Source organism: Lactuca virosa, chromosome 1, assembly GCF_052849685.1.
Source record: "Lactuca virosa cultivar CGN04683 chromosome 1, Lactuca_virosa_CGN04683_v6, whole genome shotgun sequence".
NCBI classification, from domain to species: domain Eukaryota; kingdom Viridiplantae; phylum Streptophyta; class Magnoliopsida; order Asterales; family Asteraceae; genus Lactuca; species Lactuca virosa.
In genome coordinates this window covers 232306768-232316104 of record NC_136426.1, presented here as the reverse complement: position 1 = coordinate 232316104, position 9337 = coordinate 232306768, and positions in this window count along the sequence as shown.

Below are 9337 nucleotides of genomic sequence, written 5' to 3'. Positions count from 1 at the left end.
CTTGCAAAATAACTTGTATTCTCAGGTCACCAGTAGACAGGTACCGATGACCAGGTTTTTGAGAAGACGGAGCTTTCAAGACTCGTCTTTATTTTGATTATTCATTTTTGGTGTCTTATAAACTATACACATAACACACTTTGTGACATCCCCAATTTCACGGCCAGAAAAGACCAATTTTGTTTATGCTTTATAAAAATCAGAGTATCTCTTTTAATAAAAGTGTTGCGGAATTTGTTCCCAGTAAAACATGATAAATACGTTATCAAAGCATTTCCGAAGAAATGTATTTTTATTCATTTTCAAAACCTTGGGATGTCATTGTCAATACAGAAACATAAGCATAAACAGAACTTACATTCATTTACACTAGTGATCTACATCTCTTTTAAACCTCTCAGTGTAATGTAACTTCATATCGACACCTGTGATAGAAATAAGCTGGAGTGGGTCAAGTTGGGAAACCTAGTGAGTACATAGGGTTTTCAACCCACAATAATATAATTATTATGTTTAAACATCAAACAACCAACCCAATTACCCATCCCCATTATATTCTTAAGGATTTACCCTAAGAATCAGCTATTCCTCGTTTATTCAATCCTAAGGATCATCCTAAGGATATGGCACCGAGTCCAACATTGCCACAGTTGTCAAGCACAACTGCTAATATTATCACTTAGGCGAAACTGCCAGAATTGTGACATTCTCTATGAGGCGCTTCTGTCGGTATTGTCCTTTAAACGCTACAGTCATGGTTATAATGTCCTCTATTAGGCCCAACTGCCGTTACTATCCTTAGAGCGCATCTGCTAGGATGTTTAGAGTACCTCGTAGATTCAAAAACATCTACAGGTTAAGGTGCATCTGCCCATGCTCATCTATAGGGTACTAGGTCCATTGCTGCCAATGTCCACCTATAGGGCACTATGTCCACACTACCAATGTTCCTCTATATCAACTTTCGTCCCTCATCATTCATCTACCCATGTTATGTGACAACCCGGAACTTTTATCATGTACAATTAATCTTTATATAAATATTAAACTCAATTTTATCACCTTTTAACGCCGTTTAAAGGTTTGATAAAGCGTTCTAAGCCTCGTACAATCAAAGTTTGGGTCCTAGGTCGAGTAATACCAAGTCATAGTACAACATTCGGGCCATACACCCTCTCGGGATGAGCGTATGGCCGTACACATGGGTGTGCGGCCGCACACCCACTCTTCCAACCGTACACCCACCTCCATATAAAGGAGGAGACCCCTTCATTCACTCTTTTTCCCTTTTGGCTGCATACTACTCTCTCTCTCTAGAATCTTCATCCAAGAACACTCCAAGGGCCTCAAAAACATGAAATACTCCATCATTCTGCTTGTTATACTGGTAAGACACCGTGATCTAAGCCAAAAACTCTTCGTCTTCTTCATCACTTGAAGGTGTACGGCCGCACACCTTCATAAGGTGGCCGTACACACCTCAAAAACCCTCCAAAGTGAGAGTTTGATCCCCTATCTTCTAGTTAGACTTGGTATTGGCTTTGAAACACTAGAAAATCGACTTTTGGAGCATAAATGAAGAGTGTACGGCCGCACACCCCTGTGTACGACCGCACACTCTTGTGTGCGACCGCACACACATGCTGACCGCACACCTTGGCCGCACGCACACTCTTATGGCCGTACACCTCCTTCGTTTGATCAATATAAGGTCCCGACACTTAGTTCAAGCATTCCCAAGTCTTAAGGGTGTTTTCCCGTCATGTTTTGTCATGGAATACCTCAATCTAATACATATATGTGCTACTATATGTTCATAGGATCCACTTGCGTACGAAACATCAGTTGACACTCAGCACTCGTAAACAATCGTACACCCGAATCCTACGTTAAACTGTGAGTTCATACCCCTATGCTTTTATAAGTTTTTAGAATGTTTTCAAGGGGGGGGGGGAATACAAGCCAAACATAAAGGTTTTCACAACTTAAAAACTGATGCAATTACAATGGTTTTACGTTAAACATTTAGATACTTTATCCCTTTTGTAAAATGCGGAGCATAAGGGGCGTTTTATAAACATAATTGCATAATTTTCAGAATAGTACATGAACACAACATGCCAGTCAAACTATAATAGGTATAGTTTGGGGATTTCATTACCAGTGTTATAGAATCAAACTCCATGCAAAGTAAAACATATAAACTATGATAGATTTAGTTTATCCATACAGATAACAAGAGTATCTTACTAAATAATTATTTTGTGTATAATTATTTATACTTTACAACATATACAACGATTTCGAACTCGAGAGCAACCAAACTACACGTAAATTAGTTAATACAGGATTGTGAGACTTATCTTCGTTATGCCCTTCGGGGTACCAATAAATCCTCACCGTTAGTATAACCAGAGTCTCCTGGAGGGAGAGCGTGAAATTTGTGAATAGATCTATTCGGGACCGACAATCCCACACCTGAACTGTTAGCTACAGTTAGGCGGGCACGCTTGGGGTGACAAATTTTGTAATCGAACGACGCCTGAAGAAACGTCAAGGAGGTCACGGGTCATATTAGTATGGTTATACGACTCACAATAAGTATAAACTAACCCTTGTTTACAGGGTTTTCTTTCTTTAATAGTTTTATTTTAACTAATGAAACTACTTATCTATTTACTGGAGGGTATTCCAGGGAATTAATTCTTGGTTTTATTTGAATAATAAAACTACTTACTTACTGGCGGTTGCCAGGGTTTTCAAACGAATTATACTTTCATACAGTAATCAACAAACATGTTAGAAAATATTGGATTTTCTTGGGAAGCATGCATACTTATTTCAAAACTCGACAACGAAGGTTTTCGTTACAAACGATATTCACTTATAATGAAAATGAATACATTTTACAAATTCAGTGACTAGTTTCCAATACAAAAACATGCTTATGAACTCACCAGCTTTATGCTGATACGTTTTCAAAATCGCTTGTATTCTCAGGGCAACTATAGACAGGTACTTATGCCAGCTTTTTGAGAAGACGGAGTATTTTGGAGTCTCGTCTTTATCTTTTGTTACTTTTGAATGTACTGATATGCACAAACTATGTTTTCAAACATATGTAAATATTCATATTGTAATGTAATGGTTGTGTTCACTTTGATTACTATGATACGATTGTTGTGATACTACGCATGAAGTCACCTCACCCCCGGACGTTTCCGCCGTCCAATCTGACGGTTCGGGGGTGTGACAGATTGGTATCAGGGATATTGTTTATAGTGAACTAAGTATACCGAACCTTACATGGTATATAACTATAAACACTAAGGGGCTGAAGTGCTCTGAACTAAAAGTATGCTTTTAAAATATAAGTATTTTACGAAAAGTATACCTACATACCAGAAACAGTATTATGGGTAGAACAAAACAAAAGTATTTGGATGTTGGACACTGCGGTTAAACCTGGGCTGTTATGTAATCATGTCTAGGATCAATATAGCCTGATCAACTATATTCATTCGAGACATGACCAACATGTGTTTGGGAGTGACTGTGGGGTTGCAACAGGCCTAAAACTTACCAAGTATCTATACAACAAGACGTCGAATGAACAAATCAGACAACCTAAAATACTATAGGAAGTATTTTGCCAGCGTCAAATTCATTGCAAAGATTCTCTTTCAAGTGTTGCTACTCATTCCTTTTAGCGATAACTTATTTGCATTAGTAACTTTTCCTTGTTTATCGCTTAGTAGAACACTCTAACTATCATAGTGAGATATTTATTGCTTCATATCTCTTGATTCGATTCCAGAGGACTTACCATCCTCTTCTTCCTAGTTGTTTCTAGAACAAGATGCCTCCCCGAAGAAGACCCATCAGAAGAAATGACGACACTCCACACCACCACCACCTCCTCAGTTCGATCCCGTTATGTTCCAGGCAGCTGTTACTGCTGCTGTGGCTGCCGTGATGTCACGGGTTAATTCTGGCGGATCTGGCGGGCAGGGAGGTGGTACTCATCCCCAAAATCCTGAAGGGAGTCAAGGGCACCAGAAGGAGTGCTCCTATAAAGACTTCATGACCGCAAAACCCACATCTTTCGACGGCAATGGAGGTGTTATTGCCCTGACTCGATGGTTCGAGAAAATCGAGTCTATCTTCGAAATTTGTTCCTGTTCTGAAGCTAACAAGGTGAAATTTGCCGCTTGCACTTTCACCAACAGAGCATTAACCTGGTGTAATGGTCGGGTCAAATCTCTAACTTTGCCAATAGCAAATGCTATGGGTTGGGAGAGCCTGAAGGAGCTCATGCTAGCTGAGTACTGCCCTCAAGGCGAAATGCAGAAATTGGAACACGAACTCTGGACCCTAAAGATGAAGGGTTCCGATATTGCTGCCTACACTTCTAGGTTTGAAGACCTAGCACTTCTTTTCCCAGGAATGGTCACCCTAGAGAGCAAGAAGATTGAAAGATATATCTGGGGATTGACGCCCCCAACTCAGGGGAATGTCTTGGCCGCCAGACCAAACACTTTTGACAGCGCCAAGTGTTTGGCACAGAATCTCATAGATCATGGCGTTGATCTCGATAATATGAACACCACTCCTGAACCAGCCAAGGGAAGTGGTGAGAAAAGAAAGTTCTGGAAGCAACGCAATGGCCAGTCTTTGCAGGAGCCCTCCAAGAAACAAAATACGATGGCAGTTCACGCTGCTACTACTCCTGTCGCTGCTCCTGCAACACAAGCACCTACCAGTGGATATACTGGTACCCTCCCTTGGTGCGGCAAATGCAACTACCATCACTGCATCCCCGGCCCATGTAGCGAAATACTCTGCAGCAACTGTGGCAAGAAGGGCCACCTGGCTCGAAACTGCAGAACCCCAGCCCAACCAGCCAATCAGGCCTCTGGAGCAGGTGTCGGTAAAGCATGTTATGGCTGTGGGGAAGTCGGGCATTTCAGGAGGAACTGCCCCAAAGCAGTAACGACCAACAACACAGGGAAAGTACTATCTATGGGGCAAGAGGAGGCAGTTGCTGACCCTACTGTTGTTACGGTTACGTTTCTCCTTGACAACTCTTATGCATGCATCCTTTTCGATTCTGGTGCTGAGAGAAGTTTTGTTAGTCATGCATTCAAACATCTTCTTAGACATAAATCCCAACCCCTAACCGAAACGTTTACCGTCGAGATGGCTAACGGTGAGAAAGAGAGCACTAAAGATATAATCCGCGGTTGCACCCTTACTTTAAATGATCATTCTTTTCCCATCGACCTTATGCCAATTTCTATAAAAAGCTTCGATGTTATCATCGGCATGGATTGGTTGAGCCCCAATCATGCTGATATCCTTTGTTACGAAAAAGCCATCCGTCTCAATATTCCCTCTGACGAAGCTCTCATGATCTATGGTGATAAACTTAGTTCCAACCTCCGCATCATTTCGTGCATCAAAGCCCAGAAGTCTGAAACTTTCCTGATGTCTTTCCCGAAGAGCTTCCGGGAATTCCTCCCGAACGCCAAGTCGAGTTTTGCATCGACTTAATCCCCGGAGCTACCCCTGTGGCTAAGTCCCCTTACCGCTTAGCGCCAGCAGAAATGCAGGAGCTATCTAGTCAGCTCAATGAGCTGCTTAGCAAAGGATTCATCAGACCTAGTTCCTCACCCTGGGGAGCCCCGATCTTGTTCGTGAAAAAGAAGGATGGATCCTTTCCGATGTGTATCGACTATCGTGAACTGAACAAGCTCACCATCAAAAATCGTTACCCTCTTCCTAGAATCGATGATGAAGAACCAATGAATCGAGTAATGAATTAATCAGAGTATGAATTCAAGTAAGAATATGAGATTTGAACACACGATGTAAATATGATCTTGTTATGCTCTATTATGCTTTCGAATTCTTTACAGAGAATAGTAGACAAGTCTGTAAAAGTTCTTATCTAACTCTAGTAAATAACCCTATTTATAGGGAACTGAAAGCATACAAAAAATATACTAAGGCATTGACTCTAAAGCTTCGAATAAAAGCGCCCTAGTAAAATACATTACAAAAAATTCGAAGAGTTCAAAACATACTTCGACTAATTACAATAATTCGACCCTTACAATCTCCCCCTTTGTAATCATAGTCGAAGTCTTCAATTTGTAAGAAGTGTGATGGAATACAGTAATACTCTTCGAATCTCCGTGTACCAGGAGATAATCTTCTTCAGCTCTTTCTTGTCGCCTTCATTGTTCTTCTTGCAATGATTCATACGAACAATCAAGTTCGTATATTGAGATGTTGAATATCTCTCGACTTCACTTGCTTGGAATAAGAACCGTTTAGACTTTCTAGCTTTGTATTTTCCTGCGAAGACAATTCCAAAAGGCTTCAGGCAAATTTCACCATCAGCATACTTCTTCAATTCAACCTGAGTCTTCGTAGGAGCCATCGGAGCTTTAATTTCCATTCCTTTAGCAGTAGCTAATTCAACATCTGTTAGTGCCAAGAACTCATAATAGTTTTCGATAAAAATCTTGATGTGAGCTACTCCAAGCTTGAATTCATCTGGTTCTGTGTTTTGAAGGTATGAGAATGATTTGTCTTTCAAAAGTAATGCAACTTGTATAAGATCATACAAGTTCATTAATGGAAAATCTGGAACAGTGAATTCGCAAATATTTCCATTTGCCCTGGCAACCACATACTTAACATTTTGGACTGTGTTTTCGAAAACCACATCCTTTTTCATACTTATGACCTTCATGATTTTTATTGAAGACCAAACTTCCTCAGGGGCTTTTCCAAGAACAGCATGAAAACGAATTTTCATGTGTGCACCTTCATCTTTATTTTTAAAATTCCCTTCTGCTTTGAACTGAGGCATGATAAACATCATTTCGTTTATGGGAAAATCCAGCTGGCCTGCATCAGTATTTGTGACCAAATAACTCTGCTTTGGTTTCTTCTCAAATGAATACATGTGATTGAATGCAACCTTGGCCTCGATTGTTTCGTAGTTATAGTGTTTAGTTGGATCCCCTTTATCCATTCCCTTCGGATCATTTGCTCGCTGAGCCATAATGCTTTGAACTATTCTGAGCTTTTCGATTTCAGCATCAACTTCAGCCTTCTTTTCTTTTTTTGATTTTTCCACAACAATCGATTTCCCTTTATCTTTTAATGCTTGATTGTCAGTTGTCTCTTTTGGTTTTGAACCACTCCCACCAGTCTCCGAAGATTTACCAAGCACAATTCCTTTCGAAATTGGTCTTGCAATTGGCATTGTTGTTACGACTGTTGAAGTTACCTGTTCAGCAGAAACAATTATTGGTTTTGTTATAGGGATTTTCGAAGAAAAGACTTTTCCCACAACTTTCACATCTTCTCCACTAGTCTTCGACACACTAGTTTTTCTTTCTCCCCCTTGCACCCCTGTGAAAACAGGTGGGGAATTTGTGGTTGGAAGAAGACTTGATATGCGAAAGAGATGAGCAAGTTGCTTGTTGAGAATGGATTCGAATTGGATAAACTTTTGGGATAAAAATTCAGGAGTAATCAATGGAGAAGAAACCGGCCTATCAGAAATCACTTTTAACTCCTTAAGCAACCTAAGCACTTCTTCAAATCTTGCACTTTCGGATGTTGAAAGTTGAGTAATTTGAGGACTCAAGTTTTCATACAACTTAACAAATCGAGTGACTGCGTCACAAATGATATCAACCTTTTGATGCAATGATGCATAGTCATGTTGAACAGTTGCTATTTCTCTTTTCATATCTTCATGAAGTTTGTGAATTTGCAAGTTGACATCCTCTCGAACTTTCTTCACATCTTGAATATAAAGAACATGTCGTTCCTTTGCAACATTATTCAATTCTTTCAGATTACCAGCAAACTTCGAACTCTGAGAATTGATCCGAATTTCATTGTTTTGATCATTATGATCAATCTTCTCCAAGACTCGAGATTCAGAATCTTTAAGCATCCCCGATACTTTACTTATGATTCTGGATTCAAACACCTTCAACAATGAATCAACTTCAACACTTGAAACAGACGAACCAACCCCTAGATCTGCTTGAGATTGAATGACAAAATTCAACTTTTGATTTAAAATCTTAAACTGCTTCATAGTCATCAGCATGTGATTTGGAAACTGCTCTTCTTCTTCATGAAACTCCAAGTCGTCAAACATACCGCCAAACCCCTCATTATCAGTCTCTGTTTCCATACAAACAGTATCTTGAATAGGTGAAGTTGTTTTGGGTGGCTCAGTAGATTGAGAAGAAAAAATAGAGGTAAAGGGTTGATCAAGAATGTGTTCGAATGTTGGGGAATCTGTTGTTGAAGTAAGAGGAGTAGAAGATAACGGTAAAGAAACAGTACTTGCAAAAGGAGCAGAAGTAGATGGACCTATAGCTTCATTCTTCGAACCTCCTTCACCCATATTGATATTTGCATCCGTATCAGATACGTGTGCAGGGATGCCTGAAGTTCGAACCTCCTCAGGAACTGATTTGGCAATCGAATCTTCGGGTGGTATGACAACCGTCTTCTCAGGAGTGAAACTTTCGGTGATAAGAGTAAACTCTGGAGTTCCAGGAATTCTTTCACTATCATCATCTGTTGACTCAGTAGAGATTACAAGTTTTCGAGTCTTCTTCTTCTTTTTCTTTGACAAATGCTTTGCCATGTCTGCAGCCCTTCGTTTCTTGGACACCGGTGAAATAGGTGCGGGCACTTCTCTAATTAGAATCCCTTGATGAGTTATTTGAGGTTTTCGAACCACTTTGTGCGTTGGAGACTTGCTTTTGTGAGTAGACTTCATTTTAATTCTTCGAAACATGCCAGTCTTCGAAGGAAGGACTACATGTTCTCGTGTTTCTTCAAGAATGGGCTCAATTACTTGAGTCTCAGCAACAATCACTTCAACTATTTCAGGCTTCTTCTTTGGAGATTTCGAAGATCTGGACTCAGTTTCATGCTTTCTCGACTTCTTGGTTTTCTTATCATCTCCTCCCAGTAAAACACCAGTTTTAATTGAAGAATCAATTGTCGTCAAATAGGCTACCAATACAGGGTTCGAAGAATCAACTCTTTTAAGCATCGCATCTGGAATACGAGCAACTGTAGGAAAAACATCAGCATTATCTGTAACCTCCTTCGGATAGTGGTAAGATTGAAAAACTGCTTTGTCTTCATCAGTGGGTACCAAAATCCCTTCCTTATTGTAAAAGTGTTGCATAATCAAACTCCAGTATCTTGCACACGAAATACCATGAATAACATTCGTGTGTTCTACACCCTTTTGGAATTCCTTCCACAACTGTGTAGAATAATC